The sequence below is a fragment of the Gorilla gorilla genome, chromosome 2 (genome assembly GCF_029281585.2).
Source record: "Gorilla gorilla gorilla isolate KB3781 chromosome 2, NHGRI_mGorGor1-v2.1_pri, whole genome shotgun sequence".
Lineage (NCBI taxonomy): Eukaryota > Metazoa > Chordata > Mammalia > Primates > Hominidae > Gorilla > Gorilla gorilla.
This window is the reverse complement of record NC_086017.1, coordinates 139,760,644-139,768,202: the sequence shown is the minus strand read 5'-3', so window position 1 is coordinate 139,768,202 and position 7,559 is coordinate 139,760,644. Positions and strand designations below refer to the sequence as shown.

Below are 7,559 nucleotides of genomic sequence, written 5' to 3'. Positions count from 1 at the left end.
TGGAGGGAGGGGTGGTGGGGTGGAGGTGCCCTGGGTCAGGGAACAGGGTGGCCAGAGATGCCGAGACAGGAAGAATGAGCAGACCTGGTTCTTCAGGTGTGCCCAGGAAGCACCGTTCTTTCTGACAAAAGTGAAATTAAGGTGCCAGAACTCATTATCTGGCCTTTCTCCGTGCTGCGAGGCCCATCCTTGCTTCTGTGGTGTTATTTTCTCTCTCTCTCTCTCTCTTTTTTTTTTTAAATAAAAATAACTATGAAGGGTTCAAGGCGCCTTTCTTTCACAACATCTCAGCTCTTAGGTCCCAGCGGTGCATCGGTGGCAAAGAATGTCCCCTGTCACCACGGCTGCTTGCCTTTATTTGAAGTGTCTGGCTGAGCTATCTCCCTGTGACATGCTTCTTTCAGAGCGAATTATTCATCCCCCCGCAGCCCCCACCTCTCCCGGCCCTGGGCTCTGTTCATCCCCGCAGGTGTGAAGACAGGCCCGGTCTTTGTGTGTGAGGAGCCTGCCCCCTCCTTGGCTCCCCTCTTGGATCCCCTCCAGGCCTGTCAAGGCTTTCCTCGCTCCAGGCCCTTGCGGTGTGCGGGGCTGATGTCTCCTGTCATCCAGGGAGGGCTGCACAGCCTCCAGCCCGCCTCTAATCTCCCCCTCCACAAAGGGCAGCCCTGTCACTCAGGGAGGCAGTGGGGGAACCTGGATCCGGGGCCACACAATGAACCATCCACCCTGCCTGAGTAGGAGGAAGCAGCCTAGCAGAGGTGGCTGTTGGGGCAGAGGGCAGGTGGGCAGGGGCCTGGGCAGAGAGAGTGAGAGCTCAGCCATCTTAAGCCACCGAAGTCAGGGAATCAAGCTTATTTTGGTGGAGTACACAAGTGGCATAGGCCAGGTGCAGTGGCTCACATCTGTAATCCCAGCACTTTGGGGGGCTGAGGCAGGAGGATGGCTTGAGGCCAGAAGTTCAAGACTAGCCTGGGCAACATGGCGAGACCCTGTCTCTGCAAAAAATAAAAAAACAAGCTGGATGTGGTGGCGCCCACCTATAGTCCCAGCTACTCAGGAGGCTGAGGTGAGAGGGTCACTTGAGCCCAGGAGGTGGAAGCTGCAGTGAGCTATGATTGCACCTCTGCACTCCAGCCTGGGTGACAGAGCGAGACCCTGTCTCCAGCAAACAAATAAATAAAACAAGTGGCACAGAGCAAGCTGGCCAATCCTGGTAGTGCTGGCTAATGGTTAGTGCAGAGGGGGCAGTCTCGGTGGCTGACTTGGAGCCATCCTACAAAAATGAGGGAGGTACCTATAGAAATAGGGTCAGCTTCCCCATCCTCCACCAGACTCCAGAATTCTTCCTCAGCCTCCTGCATCAGTGGTGATGAAAAACCGACGCAGGGATGCAGGGGTGGAGTGAGCAAGCCGAGACCAGCCTGGTGCCCAGGGTCAGAAGCCTGCTCTTTTGAGCCTCAGTCCCCTGTGTGTCCACAGGAAGCACAGTGCCTGCTGCCCGGGGGGGCCTGAAGACACAGGATGGGTCCCTGTGGTGGAGGTGCCCGGGCAGCACCTGCATATAGCAGGTGCTCACTGTTGGTGTTGGCATGGTGGCACAGAGCAGAGGTGGAAAGCAATGTGCCGCCTGCAGACAGGCTTTTGTGACCTACCCCGTGTCTAGAAATGTATCTTCTGAGTTACTAACAAGGAAAAATGTGGCCACACAAGGCCCACCTTACTTCAAGGCATGGCAGGCTGGGTAGAGCAGTGCTGCCCCTGGAGATGGCACAGGGTCCCCCCTGCCTGCACCCCTGGGTTCTCCTCCACCTCCTGCCACTCCCCCTCTGTACACCAGCTGGTGACACTCAGTCACAAGCTTTCGTTGGCTCCTGAGACATTTGAGGTTGAGAGCTCTGGGACCTGGAGCAGACTTGGGTTTGCATCCTACCACTTCATTCGCGACCTGTGTAGTCAACCTTGCTGAGCCTCAGCGTCCTTATCTGTAAAATGGGACTCAAGATCCTCACCAAATGAAAACAAGCATACATCACCTGCCCCTGAACCTGGAAGAGAGAGCGGATTCCCACCCAAAGAGAAGACACATTGCTGAGGCTGCCTCGCCATGGCTCGCCGCTGACAGCATGGTGTGCACTCCGCAGGGCTCAGCTTTCCCCGCGGGTGGGCAGCGTGACCCGGGCAAGCAGGCAGGGCTGCCAGGGCCTTGGCCTCGGCCCAGCATGGAGCGGGCAGGGGCTGTGGCCAAGGGTCTCTGGAGGAGGCCATGTCTCTGCAGAGGAGACCCCTCCTGAAACACCCTCCAAGCTGGAAGCTGGCCCCTCAGAGGGGAAAACAGGTGCCATGGGCGACTCTGAGCTCCCCACTGTAAATTAATCCACCCGAGCAATTGGGAACAGAAAGTGCTTCCTGTCCCGGCCTGAGACAATGGACAATAAACCCAGCCTGCTGGGCCCCGGCCCCTGACCCCAAGGCTTCAGGAAGAGGCTCCCACACGCACACACCTGCGGTGTGCGAAGCTTGCATTGTTCTGGGCTCATGGCCGAGTAGGGCCCCTTGCTCTCAGGAGCCTCCAGCTCTTTCTGGACCTGAGCCCCAGGAGCCTTCACTCTGCCCAGATGTGCTTCCTGTGGAAGGAGACCCCCAGATGACACAGGTGAGCAAGCGTCCTTGGGTTTGGGTTCATTTGATGTGTATTCTTGAAGCCCCTACCACGCACGGGGTCTGCACACCAGCAGCACAGTACAAAGCCTTTCCAGAAAGGCTGTGGTCTCACACCTAGCACCAGACAGCACACGGGCCTGCCCCTCTCCTCCTAGCATACAGACAGGGCCACATACATCCTGCTGGGGAAGGCCCGGTGGAGGCGGCTCCTTGGAGTGAAAGGCCCTGAAATGCCAGAGGCTCCTGGGATGTGAGGTTCCTTCTGGATTTCTGAGGCTGATAACTGAATACTCTTGACTCGAATAGATGATGAGCTTGTGGAACATGGTGTGCATGTGCACACCACCACGAAATTAGTAATCAATCTTGCTTGCTGGGGCCATGTATGTGTCCACATTTTGTCTTTTAATTTTTTTTGAGATGGAGTCTTGCTCTGTCACCAGGCTGGAATGCAGTGGCATGATCTTGGCTCACTGAAACCTCTGCCTCCCGGTTCAAGCAATTCTCCTGCCTCAGCCTCCTGAGTAGCTGGGATTACAGGTATGCACCTCCATGCCCAGCTAATTTTTGTATTTTTAGTAGAGATGGGGTTTCACCATGTTGGCCAGGCGGGTCTTGAACTACTGACCTCACGATCTGCTCACCTCGGTCTCCTAAAGTGCTGGGATTACAGGCGTGAGCCACTGTGCCTGGCCTCTTGTCTTTTAATTTTATTTTGAGTTGGGGTCTCACTCTGCCACTCCGATTGGAGTGCAGTGGTGCTATCATAGCTCACTGCAGCCTCAACCTCCTGGGCTAAAGCAATCCTCCCACGTCAGCCTCCTGAGTAGCTGGGACTACAGGCATGCACTGCCATTCCTGGTTGGGTTTTAAACATTTTTGTAGAGATGGGATCTTGCTACGTTGCCTGGGCTGGTCTGAAACTCCTGGGCTCAAGTGATCCTCCCACCTCGGCCTCCCAAATTGCTGGGATTACAGGCATGAGCCCCACACCCACCTCAATGTCTTTTAAAGTCATTAAAAGACAATTATTTTGTCTTTTTCTTTTTGAGACAGAGTCTCTCTCTGTTGCCCAGGCTGGAATGCAGTGGCACGATCTCGGCTCACTGCAAGCTCCACCTCCCGAGTTCACGCCATTCTCCTGCCTCAGCCTCCTGAGTAGCTGGGACTACAGGCACCCGCCACCACACCCGGCTAATTTTGTTTTTGTATTTTTAGTAGAGATGGGGTTTCACCGTGTTAGCCAGGATGGTCCTGATCTCCTGACCTCATGATCCGCCCGCCTTGGCCTCCCAAAGTGCTGGGATTACAGGTGTGAGCCACTGCGCCCGGCCTCATTTTGTCTTTTAATGAATAATGGACTAGCACAGCCTTAGAGAAGGAAAGAGCAGAGGTTCTATGTCCAGTCAGTGGGGAACTGGGAGATTCATTCCGAAAGGCTTTGAGGAGGAACCGGGCCCGGGTCACTCTTTGAAAGGGTGGCTCTCCCATTTTTCCTGCAGAAAATCTGAGCAGTGGGTGAGGCCGAGGGACTGCCCAGAGCCCCAGAGCACAGCAGTGGGCAAGCAGTCGTCCCTGTCCTGGGCATCCCTGTGGCCATGGAGCTCCTGGGTGAGCAGCTGCTCTGAGACAAGTCTGGTGAAGAATACAGCAGGACTCCTGAACATTCTTCCTTAAACGCTTATCTGTGGAAACCAGAACTGCCCTTGGCGCGTGGCTCGTGGACGTGCTGGGCGGCTGGGTGGGGCGGGGGCACGGGTGGAGCCTCAGCTCTGTTTCTTTCTCTGGGTGGTGTCCCCACTGCCGGGCTTCTCCCGCTCTCAGCTCTCTGGGGAGGTCCCCTGTGAAGGGCCTGTCTTTCCTGTCCCCTCCCTCGGATCATTAATGAACCACTCTCTCTCTCTTTTTCCTTTTCAGTGATTGGGCTGTCGGAATCAAAGAGGCCCTCCGGTGACTCAGGCGTTTCCCATTGCCCTATTCTAGCATCCTCTACTCTTAGCACTGAGAGTTTTTCACGTCCTATTTGGAACTGATAGGAAACCCTTTCATTGTTTCACTACATGGATATTAACACTGATGAAGGAAGCGCTCCATCAGATAGTCGTCTGCTGCAGTGAGCTGGTTTCCAGCACGAGCCTGCCTAGACTCAGTGTCTCCCGCATCCAGGGACCCCCAGACTCTCAGCCCCTAGGCACCCTGGGCTAGGGTGGTTGGAAGCTTCTAGGCATTGTGGGGTCTCTGGCACCAGAGACACTTGGGGGTCTGGGGACCGATTTTGGGCCCTGTACCCACCCACTACCATTTGACATGGTGAGAGAGAGAGAGAGAGATGATGAGCTCAGCCAGGGATGGCTTCTCCAGTGCCCGCAATGTGCCAGGACTCTGCTGTGCCACTGTGGGCCTTTCCTCACCCCTCCCTCCCAGACATCAAGCTCCGGTTTCCAGCTGTGCTCCTTGAAGCCCTCGGGCTCTCTGGTGACAGCCACAGAGCCTCTGAGCAACTATGCTTTCAGCTATTTTCCATGACCCAGTCCTGGGTAAGGCTTCATTTGAATGAAGGGTTCCGCTGCTTAAAAAAAAAAAAAGTTGGAAAAACCACCTGATCACAACTTTCTAAGGCAGATATTTTGTTTTGCAATGAGATATTTGCAGTGGTTTCACTAAAGCCTGATCTTCCCACTGGACTGTTGGCCTGTGAGGATGAGGACGTGTCTATCACAATCAGTATGCCCTGAATGAATGGATGTCACCCTTCTCCCCCTAGTGAGAGATAAGGACCTCAGGCTCAGAGAGGTTATGTGATTTTCTCAAAGCCACACAGCAAGATTTGACAGGTGAGCCTTACTTCTCTTCCTGGGCTAGCCTGCGGTCAGGGGCAAGGCTTTTGGATGATAAGAGTGAGGTGCAATCAGCTCTAGATTGGGGGTGGCAGAGGGAAAAGGAGGGGGGGTTCCCAAAGCACCATTCTGCTTTCTGTGAGAAGGGATTTCCCCTCAACAACTTCTGTCCCATTTTTCAGAGCTAAAGTGACAAGCCACATCCACGTCCCTGGTTAAAGGTGCTCCCCCTGCAGGAAACACATGTGCGCTTGGGATGGAGCCCTCTGTGCGGGAGCGGCTTGCTCACCTCTCAGCCAGTGCCAGCTGGGTGGGTCTCTCCCAGCTCTCGAATCCTAACTGCAGCCACCATTTATTCAGCACCTGTTATGCACCAGGCACTTTATGTATCTTATTGCTAACCCTCAAAACAAGCCCTTCCCAACATAAGCGCTTTTGTGCCCAACCCATAGGTCTGAAACTGAGACCCAGAGAGGCTGAATGACATGCTCACAGTCACACAGCAGGCAGTGGCAGGCAGTAGTGAAGTCGGCTCTATGGATTGTATACCTGGGCTCCTCCAGGCCTCTGCGCTGCCCAGCCTGATACCCTAGCAGGTTGGGTATTCAGAGGTGCCTGGGGAGCTTGTTAAAAGTGTAGATTCCAGGCCTCCTTACCCTTAGAGACTGTGACTCAGTATCCGGGGCAGGGCCCAGGCATCTTCATTTTGACAGGCCGTCCCGGTGGCTGCCATGCGCAGGCAGGTTTTAGGAACATCATGGGTGGATGATTCCTGGTCTCCCCAGCCCTCTTGACCTGGCCACAGAGAACTGCCTTTCCAGCGAGGTCAGCCGAGATGACGCTGCCGGGAGAGCAGTCTTCTCTGTAGTCCCAGGAGGGGACTCCTCGGAGGAAGGATGAATCTGAGGGTTCCGGTTGTCTTGGCCTGAGACCACCCAAGGTCTTTTAACAGAAAAAAACCTCACCCATTCCCAGTGTTGATTTCATACCTTTATTTTATATATCTATTTTTATTGTGGTGAAATACATATAACAATAAAATTGCTGGGCGTGGTGGCTCACGCCTGTAATCCCAGCACTTTGGGAGGCCGAGGCGGGCGGATCACGAGGTCAGGAGATCCAGACAATCCTGGCCAACATGGTGAAACCCTGTCTCTACTAAAAATACAAAAAAATACCCGGGTGTGGCTGCACACACCTGTAGTCCCAGCTACTCAGGAGGCTGAGGCAGGAGAATCGGTTGAACCTGGGAGGTGGAGGCAGCAGTGAGCCGAGATCGCACCACTGCACTCGAGCCTGGGCGAAAGAGTGAGACTCCATCTCAAACAAAACAAAACAAAACAAAACAAAACAAAACAAAACAAAACAAAACAAAACAATAAAATTTACCACCATAACCGTTTTAAAGTGTAGAGTTCATTGGCATGAGATACAATCATATTGCTGTGCAACACTCACCACTGTTCATCTCCAGAATGTTTTTCATTGTCCCAAACTGAAATTCTGCACCTATTAAACACTAACTCCCCATTCTCCCTCCTCCAGCCCCTGGCAACCACCAGAAGGTGTCTCTGTGTCTGCGAATGTGACTGCTGGGGATCTCATATGAATAGAATCATGCAGGACTTGACTTTGTGTGCCTGGCTTATTTCACTCAGCATCATGTCCTCCAGGTTCACCGATGTGGCAGCACAGCTCAGAACCTCCTTCCTTTTTAAGGCTGTGTAATAGTCCATTGTGGGACAGGCTGCATTCATTTATCCATTCATCTGTAGATGGACACTTGAGTTTCTCCCACCTTTTGGCTATTGTGACTTTGGCTTATTTTAACATTATATAAAATGAGGCCAGGCATGGTAGCTCCTACCTGTAATCCCAGCACTTTGGGAGGCTGAGGTGGGAGGATTGCTTGAGCCTAGGAGGTTGAGGCTGCAGTAAGCTGAGATCAAGCCATTGCACTCCAGCCTGGGCCACAGAGCAAGACTCTGTCTCTAAAAAGTCAGCCAACCAATCAATCAATCGTTCAATCAATCTGTGCTCACCTAAAGCTAAACATTGGTA

The 7,559-nt window shown here is 53.6% G+C and overlaps 1 long non-coding RNA gene across 1 annotated transcript; it reads left to right on the top strand.

Moving 5' to 3' along the window:
* The first annotated feature begins 2,381 nt into the window (after positions 1-2,381).
* LOC109026261 (uncharacterized) lies at positions 2,382-6,466 on the top strand. The gene is made up of 3 exons (XR_002005220.4): positions 2,382-2,653; positions 3,082-3,201; positions 4,164-6,466. It is a non-coding gene; the product is annotated as an uncharacterized lncRNA (long non-coding RNA).
* Positions 6,467-7,559: the final 1,093 nt, after the last annotated feature.